At 48.2% G+C, this 16267-nt stretch overlaps 1 pseudogene across 1 annotated transcript in view; it reads right to left on the bottom strand.

Annotated features, from left to right (window-relative positions):
• The window catches only part of LOC147084094 (uncharacterized), a 445069-nt pseudogene that overhangs the window by 30638 nt on the left and 398164 nt on the right, over positions 1–16267 (bottom strand). The window contains exon 2 of the transcript XR_015075925.1: positions 12089–12842. The product of XR_015075925.1 is annotated as an uncharacterized LOC147084094 (transcript). The remainder of the gene's footprint in view (positions 1–12088; positions 12843–16267) is intronic.

Below are 16267 nucleotides of genomic sequence, written 5' to 3'. Positions count from 1 at the left end.
TTCAGTTTTACTAGGGCTCCTTGATGCCACAGTTGGTCAAATGCAGCCTTGATGCCGAGGGCAGTCACTCTCACCTCCCCTCACCTCCCCTTCACCTGACGAAGGAGCAGCGCTCCGAAAGCTTGTGATTTCAAATAAAACTGTTGGACTATAACCTGGTGTTGTGTGACTTCTTACATTTGCCCCTCACCTCTGGTATTCAGCTCCTTTGTCCACGTTTGGACCAAGGCTGTAATGAGGTTGGGAGCCAAACTGTCTTGGCGGAACCCAAACTGGGCATCATTGAGCAGGTTATTGGTGAGTAAGTGCTGCTTGACAGCACTGTCGATGAGACCTTCTATCACTTTGCTGATCATTGAGGGTAGACTGATGGGGCGGTAATTGGCCAGGTTAGATTTGTCCTGCTTTTTGTGGACAGCACATACCTGGGCAGTTTTCCACATTGTCGGATAGATGCCAGCGTTGTAGCTGTACTGGGACAGCTTGGCTAGAGGCGCGGCTAGTTGTCAGGTGTTTGCTGTATCCAGTATGCTCAACCCTTGAAATCAGGTGGAGTGAATGGAATGGGCTGGTGGAACAGGCTGGAGGGGCTGAAAGGCCTCCTCCTGACAATATGTTCCGATGTAGTCCTCCCACCACTGGGAGCGATAGTGATGCGTTCGTGCGACATCGCTCTCCCGCGCAGGTGCAGTACCACTCCCTTTCTCTCTCCCGCGCAGGCGCTGTGACGCAGACTTGCACTCCCGCGCAGGCGCAGTGCCGCTCCTTGCACTCCGGCGCAGGCACAGTGCCGCTCCCTTACTCTTTCCCGCGCAGGCGCAGTGCCGCTCCCTTTCTCTCTTCCACGCAGGTGCAGTGCCGCTCCTTGCACTCCGGCGCAGGCACAGTTCCGCTCCCTTACGCACTCCCGCGCAGGCGCAGTGCCGCTCCCTTTTTCTTTCTCTCTCTCTCTCTCTCTCTCTCGCAGGCGCAGTGGCGCTCCCTTGCTCTCTCTATCTCTCTCCCGCGCAGGCGCAGTGCCGCTCCCCTGCCCTCCCGTGCAGGCACAGTGCCGCTCCCTTTCTCGCCCTCCGGCACAGGCGCAGTGCCGTCCCTTTCTCTCTCTCTCTCTCTCCCGCGCAGGCGCAGTGCTGCTCCCCTGCTGATCATGGGTTTGCTGTGTGCTGGGCCGGTCAGAAACAGGCTTGTTGCCCGGGTTACAGGGCCTGTTCTGTGACTGAGGGAACTCGGCTCCATTCAGCACCCGGCCCGACAACGGCTGCTCAGCCCCGAGTTTAGATCACAGCGAGGGAGGGTCACAGGGTCACCGTTCCGGGCAGTAACTCCGCACAGAAAATGGCGCATTTCCGCCCAGAGCAGTGAGAATGGGGGAGTCTCAGGAGGTCGGAAATTTAGTGAGGAAAATCTCCAAACTAAGCACACAGCCCCGCAACTGGGGATCTGAGGAAAATCTCCAAACTAAACACACAGCCCCGCAACTGGGGATCTAAGGAAAATCTCCAAACTAAACACACAGCCCCGCAACTGGGGATCTGAGGAAAATCTCCAAACTGAACACACAGCCCCGCAACTGGGGATCTGAGGAAAATCCCCAAACTAAACACACAGCCCCGCAACTGGGGATCTGAGGAAAATCTCCAAACTAAACACACAGCCCCGCAACTGGGGATCTGAGGAAAGGCACAAAATCAAACAAATACTCGGCCTTGAAATTGAATTATTAGTAAGCAGATTAAAAGTCTACATTACATTATTTCACGTTTTCAATATTGTTCTTATTTTCTGCTTTGCCACAATTAGATGTCCCGGTGAGAGATGGTGTGATTGAGGAAGGTGCTCAGCTCGAAGTAAACAGGGATTGTAGACTGAGGAACAACAGCAGGTGAACCAGCACAGGATTGTGAGAGCACCAACCGGAGAGAACCCTTCCGATTCAAAGAGCTTCCAGAGATCGACTGTGGAACAAGGTCAAAGAGAGTCCCATTGACTCAGATACACACTGGTCCTGGAGATGGACTGGGGAGAAAGGTCAGAGAGAGTCCCATTGACTCAGATACACACTGGTCCTGGAGATGGACTGGGGAGAAAGGTCAGAGAGAGTCCCATTGACTCAGATACACACTGGTCCTGGAGATGGACTGGGGAGAAAGGTCAGAGAGAGTCCCATTGACTCAGATACACACTGGTCCTGGTGATGGACTGGGGAGAAAGGTCAGAGAGATTCCCATTGACTCAGATACACACTGGTCCTGGAGATGGACTGGGGAGAAAGGTCAGAGAGAGTCCCATTGACTCAGATACACTCTGGTCCTGGAGATGGACTGGGGAGAAAGGTCAGAGAGAGTCCCATTGACTCCGATACATACTGGTCCTGGAGATGCACTGGGGGGAAAGGTCAGAGAGAGTCCCATTGACTCAGATACACACTGGTCCTGGAGATCGACTGGGGAGAAAGGTCAGAGAGAGCCCCATTGACTCAGATACACACTAGTCCTGGAGATGGACTGGGGAGAAAGGTCAGAGAGAGTCCCATTGACTCAGATACACACTGGTCCTGGAGATGGACTGGGGTGAAAGGTCAGAGAGAGTCCCATTGACTCAGATACACACTGGTCCTGGAGATGGACTGGAGAGAAAGGTCAGAGAGAGTCCCATTGACTCAGATACACACTGGTCCTGGAGATGGACTGGGGAGAAAGGTCAGAGAGAGTCCCAATGATTCAGATACACACTGGTCCTGGAGATGGACCGGGGAGAAAGGTCAGAGAGAGTCCCATTGACTCAGATACACACTGGTCCTGGAGATGGACGCTCCCGCACTCGCCCCCTGACCCTCCCGCACTCGCCCCCTGACCCTCCCGCACTCGCCCCCCGACCCTCCCGTACTCGCCCCCCGACCCTCCCGCACGCGCCCCCCGACCCTCCCGCACGCGCCCCCCGACCCTCCCGCACGCGCCCCCGACCCTCCCGCACGCGCCCCCCGACCCTCCCGCACGCGCCCCCCGACCCTCCCGCACGCGCCCCCCGACCCTCCCGCACGCGCCCCCGACCCTCCCGCACGCGCCCCCCCCGACCCTCCCGCACACGCCCCCCCGACCCTCCCGCACGCGCCCCCCGACCATTCCGCACGCGCCCCCCGACCCTCCCGCACGCGCCCCCCGACCCTCCCGCACGCGCCACCCGACCCCCCCCGCACGCACCCCCCCGCACGCGCCCTGATGGGGCTCTTCTCAAGTACACCATGCGGTGCAATAAAACACCCCCAGAATCAAGGCCGTGCTCCTGGGGAAGGTGATCAGGCCACAGGAACCAGTACAAGTGAAGCGACTCCTTCTCCCGGAGACTTATTAAACGTGAATACGCCAAGAGTTGACCAAAAATCAGGTTAGTAATATTAATCAAGGAGTCAATTTCTGCAATAAGGAGGGATGATACCTTAGCAGGTTCCTCTAATGAGGCCATATGGGTAGAACTTAAAAACAAAAAGGGGGCAAGCACTTTGCTGGGAGTGTACTATAGGCCCCCATACAGTAAGGGGGAGATAGAGGAACAGATATGTCGGCAAATCTCAGAGGTGTAGAAATAATAGGGTAGTAATTGTTGGGGATTTCAACTTCCCCAATATTAACTGGGATAGTCAGAGTGTGAAAGGCTTAGAGGGTGTGGAATTCTTAAAGTGCATCCAGGAGAGCTTTTTCAGCCAACATGTAGAAAGTCCTACAAGAGAGGGGCGGTACTGGACCTAATTCTAGGGAATGTAGCAGGGCACATGGTAGAAGGGTTAGTAGGAGAGCATTTTGGTGACAGTGACCATAATTCGGTGAGATTTAAAGTAGTTATGGAACAGGACAAAGATGGACCGGAAATAAAGGATCTAAATTGGGGGAAGGCCAATTTTAATATGATAAGGCAGGATCTGGCCAAAGTGAACTGGGATCAACTACTTGTAGGAAAATCCACATCAGAGCAGTGGGAGTCTTTCAGAAAGGAAATAGAGAGAGTACAACGCCAACATGTTCCTGTAAAGGTCAAGGGTGGGACCAACAAGCTCAGGGAACCCTGGATGTCAAGGGACATACAAGAATGGATTAGGAAAAAAAGGGGGGCTTTTGGCAGATACAAAGGACTAAAAACACTGGAAGCCCTAGAGGAGTATAGAAAGTGCAGGGGGGTACTTAAAAAAGAAATTAGGAGAACGAAGAGGGGTCATGAAAAAACACTGGCAGGCAAAATAAAGGAAAATCCCAAGGTGTTTTATTAGTATATTAAGGGCAAGAGGATAACCAGGGAAAGAGTAGAGCCCATTAGGGACCAAAGTGGCAATCTGTGTGTAGAGCCAGAAGATGAAGGTGAGGTTTTAAATTAATATTTTGCATCTGTGTTCACTATGGAGAAGGACGATGCAGGCATAGAAATCAGGCAGGGGGGATTGTGATATACTTGTACAAATTAGTATTGAGAGGGAGGAGGTACTCGTGGTTTTAGCAGGCTTAAAAGTGGATAAACCCCCAGGCCCAGACGAGATGTATCCCAGGCTGCTGTGTGAGGCAAGGGAGGAGATTGCAGGGGCTCTGACACAAATTTTCAGAACCTCTCTGGCCACAGTGGAGGTGCCGGAGGACTGGAGGACAGATAACGTAGTACCATTATTCAACAAGGGTAGCAGGGATAAACCAGGGAATTACAGGCCAGTGAGCCTAACATCAGTGGTAGGGAAATTATTGGAAAAAATTCTGAGGGACAGAATTAGTCTCCACTTAGAGAGGCAAGGATTAATCAAGGATAGTCAGCATGGCTTTGTCAGGGGGAGATCATGTCTAACCAATTTGATTGAATTTTGAGAGGGGGTGACTAGGTGTGTGGATGAGGGTAGTGCAGTTGATGTAGTCTACATGGACTTTAGTAAGGCTTTTGACAAAGTCCCACATGGGAGATTGGTCAAGAAGGTAAGAACCCATGGGATCCAGGGCAATTTGGCACATTGGATCCAAAATTGGCTTAGTGGCAGGAGGTAGAGGGTGATGGTCGAAGGTTGTTTTTGTGACTGGAAGCCTGTGTCCAGTGGTGTACCACAGGGATCGGTGCTGGGTCCTTTGCTGTTTGTCGTGTACATTAATGATTTAGATATGAATGTAGGCGGTATGATCAGTAAGTTCGCAGATGACACAAAAATTGGTGGAGTGGTAAATAGCAAGGAGAGAAGCCTCAGGCTACAGGACGATATAGACGGGTTGGTCAGATGGGCGGAACAGTGGCAAATGGAATTTAACCCTGAAAAGTGTGAGGTGATGCATTTTGGGAGGACTAACAAGGCAAGGGAATACACAATGAATGGTAGGACCCTAGGAAGGACAGAGGATCAGAGGGACCTTGGTGTGCATGTACATAGATCCCTGAAGGCAGCAGGACAGGTGGATAAGGTGGTTAAAAAGGCATATGGGATACTTGGTTTCAATAGCCGAGGCATAGAATATAAGAGCAGGGAGGTTATGATGGAGCTGTACAAAATGCTAGTTAGGCCACAGCTGGAGTACTGTGTGCAGTTCTGGTAGCCACAATATAGGAAGGATGCGATTGCATTGGAGAGGGTGCAGAGGAGATTCACCAGGATGTTACCTGGGCTGGAGTGCTTCAGATATGAAGAGAGACTGGACAGGCTGGGGTTGTTTTCGTTAGAGCAGAGAAGGCTGAGGGGGGACCTGATTGAGGTGTACAAAATTATGAGGGTTATAGATAGGGGAGATAGAAAGGAACTTTTTCCCTTAGTAGAGGGGTCAATAACCAGGGGGCATAGTTTCAAAGTAAGGGGCAGGAGGTTTAGAGGGGATTTGAGGAAAAACTTTTTCACCCAGAGGGTGGTTGGAATCTGGAACTCACTGCCTGAAAGGGTAGTAGAGGCAGGAACCCTCACAACATTCAAGAAGCATTTAGATGAGCACTTGAAACACCATAGCATACAAGGCTACGGACCAAGTGCTGGAAAATGGGATTAGATTAGACAGGGCTTGATGGCCGGCGCGGACACGATGGGCCGAAGGGCCTCTTCCTGTGCTGTATAACTCTATGACTCTAACTCTGAGCCGAAGTTCCTCGAGTTGCAGACACTTCTGGTCACCACACTTTAGGAAGGATGTGAAGGCCCTTGAGAGGGTGCAGAGGAGATTTACCAGAATGGTTCTGGGGATGGGGGATCTTAGCTACAAGGACAGGTTGGAGAAGCTGGATTTGTTTTCATTAGGGCAAAGGAGGTTGAGGGGTGATTTGACAGAGGTGTACAAGATTATGACCGGTTTGGATAGGCTAGACGGAGAAAGGCTGTTCCCACTAGTTGATGGTACAAGGACTAGGGGACACAGATTTAAGGTTTTGGGCAAGAGATACAGGGCGGGATGTGAGGAAAAACTTTTTTACGCAGAGAGTGATGAGGACCTGGAACTCGCTGCCGACGGAAGTGGTGGAAGCCGAGACACTCAATGTTTTCAAGGGGAGACTGGATAGGCACTTGAGGGAAATAAACTTGCAGGACTACGGGGATAGAGCGGGGGAGTGGGACTGACTGGATTGCTCTACAGAGAGCTGGCACGGACTGGATGGGCCGAATGGCCTCCTTCTGTGCCTCTATGACTCTGTGTGGTTGCTGTGGATCACACTGGGGTCCACCAGCTCCCACATGCTACAGCTGCAACACATCACCTGCCCGGCCATCTCTATTGTATTTTATTTAACTAATTAGGTTTCCAAGTTTTGAAATACCCAATTGTCTATTAATAGTTTTTAATCTAGGTAATAATCTTGTTTAATTTATTACATTTAGTTATATGCTTTAGGTCTTTACTGTAACTTAGCCCACAGTCCTAATTAAACCCTAGTTGTTTATATTTTTTCACGTATCAAGCAGCACCTCTTACCCCCACCTCATCGAATTCGCTCACTCACCCAATTCCCGAGTTAAGTACTCTGTAGAAGCCGTACTCCGTAGAACTGGACTCCGTGCTACTTACCTCCCAAACATTTCTCCTTCCGCACTCAAAAGGCCGATGAATTTCAGGTCCTGATGAATGGAGTGACTCTCTGAGATCTTGATGTGAAGTTTGGTTTGAGTTTCCCCGTCTGTCAATCCTGCCCTTCTCACAGCCGGTGAAAGGAGTTTCCAAAAGCCATCACTGAGAGTCCAGGACAGAAATTGACAACATTCTCCCCCAGCAACAATTCTCTTGTCCTCACCCAATCACGTTCCCTTAGCAACAAGGTATTGAAACTTCTTCTATACATTCTCGCAAAATATTACACACAGGTGTCTTCACCCAATCTCGCTCCCCCAGCAACAACTCCCCGGTCCTCACAGGATACTAGTTTGGCAACGTAAAATGATATGGAACCTTCCAGAACTTTGGGCACTTTTTAATGGTTAATTACAAAATGGGCAGTTTTGCAGCTACCAATTACTGTAACTCATCAATACTCACAATTCTGATTCATCGACTTTGCATCATAGAATAGTAGAATTACATTAATACATCCAAAGGGCTTCCAGCAAATAGTTTGCAGAAGGCTGCACCACTGAATAAATGTGAAATATTTAGTGTTTCCCACATTCAATAACTGTTCATTTTATTTTGCCTCATTTGAACACATTAATCTGACTGGCTGAAGGGCACTGATGTAATTTGATTGGAGGCCTTCTATCAATTATCTTGCCTACCCTCAATCTGGCAAGAAACTACTTAAAAATGTCGACTATTCCTCAATTCAATTAATGTCAAGCACAATGGTTTTAATGGTAACAGACACAAACAGTTAATTCCTGCCCCTTGCCCACCACAACAGCACTTAGACATACTATGGGGAATCCTCATGGGACAAAGATGGAAGCTTTGTGAATTTAACACAAAATGAGGGCAGCGAATGTTGTAAAGCCTAAGGGGGAATTACAGTTTGTGTCCCGAGCTGAGCCGCCCCCTCTTAAGCTGAGTTTGTTTTGTCTTGTTTCTTATTTACAAGTTCACTTCTTACAAAACATTCTTTAATTCTTTATGTTGCTGCTTTAAGCTGTATAATTTTCACCCTAACAGATATGTACTTGAAGTGCCGTAACCTACAAGGCTACGGACCAAGTGCTGGAAAGTGGGATTAGGGAGGATAGCTCTTTGTCGGCCGGCACGGACAAGATGGGCCGAATGGCCTCCTTCTGTGCTGTAAATTTCTATGATTCTATGATTCATTGATCATCCCATTCCCAAGCTGCCTCTGTGTTAACACCTCAGACGAGCCGTCCCACGTAGGGTGACTCCCTCAACCTGTTCTCCCGGTTACAGAACCAGTTTGTCTCTCTCAGGAATGCCCAAGGCTCTGTTGTCTGGGCACCAACTCACCCGTGACCTCACATGTTGCCAACAAGTCTGCTGCCTGAGCAGTTTGCAGTGTTATTAGGTCTGTGGGTCTCTTAGCAACCACCTCCCTTATCTAGGCAAAGGGCTCATCTCCTGACTTTGGCTGTTATCATTCCAAACTTCAGCATTCTCTGTCTTTTAGCTTCAATCTGTCTGTGTCCAACCCAGTGACAACACTGAGCCCCTCCCTCCAACCACTGACACTCGCCCTCTTGCTGAGGAAGAAAGACTTGCATTTATATAGCGCCTTTCACAACACCAGGATGTTCCAGAGCGCTTTACAGCCAATGAAGAACTTCTGAAGTGTAGTCACTGTTGTAATGTAGGAAACGCAGCAGCCAATTGGTGCACAGCAAGCTCCCACAAACAGCAATGTGACAATGACCAGATAATCTATTTCAGTGATGTTGATTGAGGGATAAATATTGCCCCAGGACACCGGGGAGAACTCCCCTGCTCTTCTTCAATGTAGTGCCATGGGATCTTTTACATCCACCTGAAAGAGCAGACGGGGGCCTCGGTTTAACATCTCATCCGAAAGACGGCACCTCTGACAGCGCAGCACTCCCTCAGTACTGGAGTGTCAGCCTAGATTTTTATGCTCAAGTCTCTGGACTGGGACTTGAACCCACGACCTTCTGACTCCGAGGTGAGAGTGCTGCCCACTGAGCTAAAGTGCCTGGAGCTAAGCCAGCTGGGATACTTGACATAGGATTACATCGGATATACGGCACAGAAACAGGCCATTCGGCCCAACCAGTCCATGCCGGTGTTTATGCTCCACTCGAGCCTCCTCCCGTCTTTCCTCATCTAAATCTATCAGCATAACCCTCGATTCCCTTCTCCCTCATATGCTTGTCTAGCCTCCCCTTAAATGCATCGATACGATTCGCTTCAACCACTCCCTGTGGCAGCGAGTTCCACATTCTCACCACTCTCTGGGTAAAGAAGTTTCTTCGGAATTCCCTATTGGATTTCTTGGTGACTATCTTATATTGAGGCCTCTAGTTATGCTCTTCCCCACAAGTGGAAACATTCTCTCTGTATCCACTCTATCAACATTATTCATAATTTTAAAGACCTCTATTAGGTCACCCCTCAACCTTCTGTTTTCAAGAGAAAAGAGACCCAGCCTGTTGATCCTTTCCCGATATGTATACCCTCGCATTTCTGGTATCATCCTTGTAAATCTTCTCTGCACCCTCTCCAGTGCCTCTATATCCTTCTTATAATATGGCGACCAGAACTGTACGCACTACTCTAAGTGTGGTCTAACCAAGGTTCGATACAGGTTTAGCATAACTTCACTACTTTTCAATTCTATCCCTCTAGAAATAAACCCTAGTGCTTGGTTTGCTTTTTTTATGGCCTTGCTAACCTGTGTCGCAACTTTTAGTGATTTGTGTATTTGTACTCCGAGATCCCTTTGTTCCTCTACCCCAACTTGACTCGCACCCGCCAAGTGATAAGTGACCTCCCCATTCTTCCTACCAAAATGTAATACCTCACATTTATCTGTTCAGCCTTGGTCACTCTGCAAAAACTCTGAAATGTTTAATAATGAAATCAGGGAGTCAAAAAGCTCAGGTGAGGCAGTTTAAAAAGACAGTCCCTGACCAGAGATTGCTGGATGCTGACACTCGGTGCTCACGAGGATAGAATGTCCCATTCCCCAGGCACGGACATCCAGCACCTTGATCACAGCAACAATTCACAAAACACTGGCAATATAACTTGGAGCAGAGACGGTTAAGTGGAGCTGTGATTGAGGTGCTCAAAATTATGAGGGGATTTGATCGAGCAAACAAGGAGAAGCTGTTGTCACTGGCAGGAGGGTCGGTAACAAGAGGACAGATTTCCGATCATTGGCAAAAGAATCGAGAGAGGAAATGAGGAGACTTTTTTTATACAGCGAATTGTGGTGATCTGGAATGCACTGCCTGAATGGGAGGTGGAAGCAGATTCAATAGTAACTTTCAAAAGGGAATTGGATATATACTAAAAGCAGAAATTTGCAGGGCTGTGGGGAAAGAGCAGGGCAGTGGGACTAATTGCATCGCTCTTTCAAAGAGCCGGCACCAGAACGATGGGCCGAAAGGCATCCTACTGTGCTCTATGATTCTATAACATCAGCTTCTCTCTGCTCACTAGTACTGAGAACAGGGAATAATCTTTAAATCCAGCCCAGTTATTGGGGTTTTAACATTAACAAGCCCCAGTTGCCTGAATTAACATGGTTCAGTCCTGGATGTGATTAAAGGCATCGGAAACAGTGGAATCGACCCACCGCAGTCACACTGTGGACACTCTGGTGTGTCAGCGGGTGGGATACACCAGGGAATCCCTTTCCACACACTGAGGTTGACTCTAATGATCGGGAGTCCCAGGGTTTCGGACACCAGATAATCAAGCTCACAAGAACACAGATTGTCTCTCCAGGCTTTATTAAGAGCGCTGCATAACACAGATCGGGTGATAATTCCCTCAATCTGGAGAATAGAAGTACAGTGGATTCGCGCGCAATCTTCTCGAGTCTGTTCCAATTGACAATGGCTTAAGTGGCCTGTTCTTGTACACAAGCTTGGTTACCGCTCAGGAAATGGGATTGTTTGGACCTGTCTGTTGACCGCCTCCTGAACTCCTGTTAATTCAGGGAATTTAGTCCATCTGTGACCAGACTATAACCACAAGCCCATCTGGTTAACACACCTATACGGTCAGTGAGGTTATTATTAGATTCACACCCAGACGTTGTGCCTTCACTTGTCTGGCACTTCATCCTATAACACGGGTACAGGGGCTCAGTAATGTTTCATTCATCAGAAAAAGACAAAGTATAACAACATACTGGTCAGCTTAACAGAATCTCATCATATTTATGGGGCTCTAAATATAAGTCATTAATAAATCCAGGAGGGAATTCAGGAGAAACTTCTTTACCCAGAGAGTGATGAGAATGGGGAACTCGCTACCACAGGGAGTAGTTGAGGTGAACAACATAGATGTATTTAAGGAGAAGCCAGATAAACATAGGAGGATGTGTCGGAGGAGGCTCGTGTGGAGCATAAACCCCGGCATGGACCAGTTGGGCCGAATGGCCTGTTTCTGTGCTGTACATTCGATGTAATAACATGAACAGTCCACCGGCGCGCTCGAGGCCTTCCGTGACCGGTGGGTATCAGAGGGACTGGCGTGCATCATCACCACCGAAAATAGAATTTTAATTTAATTTAAGTTTCCTTTAAACTTTTTTTGGTTATGTTACAGGTTTTATTGGTTGTGATGGTTGACTTTTAATAGGCAATTGCCTGTGATAAGGAGAAAAACAAAAATAACATTAACAGTCAAATCAAGGGAATCATCAGCACAACAGATTGAAAGATTAAACAGCAGTACAAGAATTTATAAAACATTCATCCATTCCACGTTCATGTCACCCCAGCTGTCTACAGGGCCCTGCGCTACACAACAGTGTGAACTTGCTGGTGTCTCAGCAGGTCATTGGAGCTTTTAAAGCTCTCCCCACAGTCAGAACATGTAAACGCTCTCTCATTAGTGTGAACAAGCTGGTGTCGCTTCAGGACCCTGGAGCTTTTAAAGCTCTCCCCACAGTCAGAACATTTAAACACTCTCTCATCAGTGTGAACAAGCTGGTGTCTCAGCAGGTGGGATGTGTAAGTGAATCCCTTCCCACACACTGAGCAGGGGCAGGGAAATGGCCTCTCCCCGGTGTGAACTCGCTGGTGTCTGGTCAGAGTCCCGGAGCATTTAAAACTCTTCCCACAGTCAGAACATGTAAATGGTCTCTCATCGGTGTGAACAAGCTGGTGTTGCTTCAGATACCTGGAGCATTTGAAGCTCTTCCCACAGTCGGAACATGTAAATGGTCTCTCATCGGTGTGAGCAAGTTGGTGTTCCTTCAGATCCCTGGAGTATTTGAAGCTCTTCCCACAGTCGGAACATTTAAATGGTTTCTCATCGGTGTGAACATGCTGGTGTTCCTTCACATGCCCGGAGTATTTGAAGCTCTTCCCGCAGTCAGAACATTTAAATGGTTTCTCATCAGAGTGAACAAGCTTGTGTCTCAGCAGGTGGGATGAATAAATAAATCCCTTCCCACACACGGAGCAGGTGAACGGACTGTCTCCGGGGTGACTGCGCCAATGAACTTCTGACGTAGACGGGGAACTGAATCCCTTCCCACCAACCCCACCTTTACCCGGTTTCTCCCCGGTGTGACGGAGCACGTGTCTCGCCAAGGCAGGCAATCGGCTGAAGGCGAGTCCACACAGGGAACACGTGTGCAGTTTGTCCGCGCTGCGATCATTGCTCTCTCCTTCCATGTGCAAAGGCCGATGATATTCAGGTCCTGATGAATCGAGCAACTCTGTCAGATCTTGTGGTGATGTTTGGTTTGAGCTTCCTGTCTGCAAATGCTCCACTTCTAAAACTCTGTAAAAGGAGTTTAGAAAGGGGGTAAGAGGGAGAATGTTGTCTCATGTCCCCCTTTCCCAGCCCAGGGGCAGTGAAGCTGATCTTCAGGCCCCAGCTGCTGCACAAGTTGGTTGAAAAGATCAACAGTAATGGCGGCCGCAATCCCGACAAGGCCCCGCGCTCCAGAAAGCACTCTGGCCGCCGCACTGAGTTGTGGCTGACCCCGCGCATGCGCCCCATGGCCCCGCCCTCAACTGCTCCACAGGCGCCCGGCCCGCACCGCGCATCCTCAGCACACACCCTGGGCCCCTGTCAATCATCCTCCCCCGTGCCTGCGCGCTGGGCCCGAGCTCCAGGCTGCCGCGCGGGGCTTTCTTTGTAAAGTCGGTGTTGGTGAAGAGCCGCAATCAGTGAGGGAAACATAGAAACATAGAGTAGGAGTAGGCCATTCGGCCCCTTGAGCCTGCTCCGCCATTCAATGAGATCATGGCTGATCATCCAAATTCAGTACCCTGTTCCCGCCTTCTCTCCATATCCCTTGATCCCTTTAGCCTTAAGAAATATATCCAACTCCTTCTTGAATATATTTAATGAATTGGCCTCTACTGCCTTCTGTGGTAGAGAATTCCACAGGTTCACCACTCTCTGGGTGAAGAAATTCCTCCTCATCTCTGTCATAAATGGCTTACCCCTTATCCTTAGACTGTGACCCCTGGTCCTGGACACCCCGACCATCGGGAACATCCTTCCCGCATCTAGTCTGTCTCGTCCTGTTAGAATTTTATAAGTTTCAATGAGCTCCCCTCTCATTCTTCTAAACTCCAGCGAGTATAAGCCCAATCGACCCAATCTCTCCTCATACATCATTCCTGCCACCCCAGATATCAGTCTGGTGAATCTTTGCTGCACTCCTTCCATGGCAAGAACATCCCTCCTCAGATAAGGTGACCAAAACTGCACACAATACTCATGATGTGGTCTCACCAAGGCCCTGCACAACTGCAGCAAGACATCCTTGTTCCTGTACTCGAACCCTCTCGCTACGAAGGCCAACATACAATTTGCCTTCTTAACCGCCTGCTGCACCTGCATGCTTACCTTCAGTGACTAGTGCACAAGGACACCGAGGTCTCATTGCACTTCCCCTTCTTCCAATCTATTGCCATTCAGATAATAATCTGCCTTCCTGTTTTTGACACCAAAGTGGATAACCTCGCATTTATCCACATTATATTGCATCTGCCATGCTTCTGCCCGATCACCCAACCTGTCAAAATCATACTGGAGTTTCTCGGCATCCTCCTCACAGCACACACGCCCACCCAGCTTTGTGTCGTCTGCAAACTTGGAGATATTACATCTAGTTCCCTCGTCTATATCATTAATATATATTGTGAACAGCTGGGGTCCAAGGACCGATCCCTGCGGTACCCCACTAGTCACTGCCTGCCACTCGGAAAAAGACCCGTTTATTCGAACTCTTTGCTTTCTGTCTGCCAACCAGTTCTCTATCCAAGTCAATACCTTGCCCCCAATCCCATGTGCCTTAACTTTACACGCTAATCTCTTATGCGGGACCTTATCGAAAGCCTTTTGAAAGTCCAAATACACCACATCCACTGGTTCTCCCTTATCTATTTTACCAGTTACATCCTCAAAAAATTCCAGTAGATTAGTCAAGCATGATTTACCTTTTGTAAATCCATGTCGACTTTGTCCAATCCTGTCACTGTTTTCCAAGTGCTCTGCTATTACATCTTTTATAATGGATTCTGGCATTTTCCCCACTACCGATGTCAGGCTTACCGGTCTGTAATTCCCCGTTTTCTCTCTACCACCTTTTTTGAATAGTGGGGTAAAATTAGCTACCCTCCAATCCATGGGTACTGTTCCAGAGTCTATCGAATGTTGGAAGATGACCAGCAATGCATCTACTATTTCTAGGGCCACTTCCCTGGTGATTGTAATTTTCTGGAGTTCCTCCCTCCCTTCCATTTCCTGATTTACAGCTATTTCTGGGATGTTACTTGAATCCTCTATAGTGAAGACCGATGCAAAATACCTGTTCAATTCAACTGCCATCTCCTTATTTTCCATTATTAATTCCCCAGACTCACTTTCTATAGGACCAATGCTCACTTTGTTAACTCTTCTCTTTTTAAATATCTATAAAAACTCTTACTATCTGTGTTTATATTTCTAGCTAGCTTTCTCTGGTACTCTCATTTTTGTCTCCTTATTAATCTTTTAGTCATTCTTTGCTGTTTTTTATATTCTGTCCAATCTTCTGACCTGCCAGCCATCTTTGCACAATTATATACTTTTTCTTTAAGTTTGATACTATCTTTAACTTTTTTAGTTAACCACGGATGGTGGGTCCTCCCCTTGGAATTTTTCTTTCTCATTGGAATGTAACTATTCTGTGTATTCTGAAATATCCCCTTAAATGTCTGCCACTGCAACTCTATTGACCTCTCCCTTAACCTAATTTGCCTGTTCACTTTAGCTAGCTCTGCTTTCATGCCCTCATAATTGCCCTTATTTAAGTTTAAAATACTAGTCTTGGACCCACTCGTCTCTCCCTCAAACTGAATGTAAAATTCAATCATATTATGATCGCTGCTACCTAGGGGCGCCTTCACTGTGAGGTCATTAATTAATCCTATCTCATTGCACAATACCAGGTCCAGTATAGCCTGCTCTCTGGTTGGCTCCAGAACGTGCTGTTCTAAGAAACTATCCCGAAAACATTCTATGAACTCCTCATCTAGGCTACCTTTGCCCATCTGATTTTTCCAGTCTATATGTAGATTAAAATCCCCCACGATTATTGCCATACCTTTCTGACAAGCTCCCATTATTTCTTCCTTTATACTCCATCCTACCGTGTGGTTACTGTCAGGGGGCCTGTACACCACTCCCACAAGTGACTTCTTGCCTTTATCATTTCTCATCTTAACACGTTGGTGCAGCAAGCAATTAGGAAAGCAAATGGTACGTTAGTCTTTATTACAAAAGGATTGGAGTATAAGAGTAAAGTCTTACCGCAATTATATAGGGCCTTGGTGAGACCACACCTGGAGTATTGTGTACAGTTTTGGTCTCCTTACCTAAGGAAGGATATACTTGCCTTAGAGGGAGTGCAACAAAGGTTCACCAGACTGATTCCTGGGATGGGGGGATTGTCCTATGAGGAGAGATTGAGTAGACTGGGCCTATATTCCCAGGAATTTTGAAGAATGAGAGGTGATGTCATTGAAACATCTACAATTCTTACAGGGTTTGACAGGGTAGATGCTGGGAGACTGTTTCCCCTGGCTGGGGAGTCTAGAACCAGGGGTCACAGTCTCAGAATAAGGGGTCGGCCATTTAGGACTGAGATGAGGAGAAATTTCTTCACTCAGAGGTGGTGAATCTTTGGAATTCTCTGCCCCAGAGGGCTG

The sequence above is a fragment of the Somniosus microcephalus genome, unplaced genomic scaffold, assembly GCF_052327205.1.
Source record: "Somniosus microcephalus isolate GS21.2 unplaced genomic scaffold, FLI_Smic_1.0 scaffold2, whole genome shotgun sequence".
Taxonomy (NCBI): domain Eukaryota; kingdom Metazoa; phylum Chordata; class Chondrichthyes; order Squaliformes; family Somniosidae; genus Somniosus; species Somniosus microcephalus.
The sequence above is the reverse complement of the archived record's forward strand: the minus strand, read 5'-3'. Positions and strand labels throughout refer to the sequence as shown.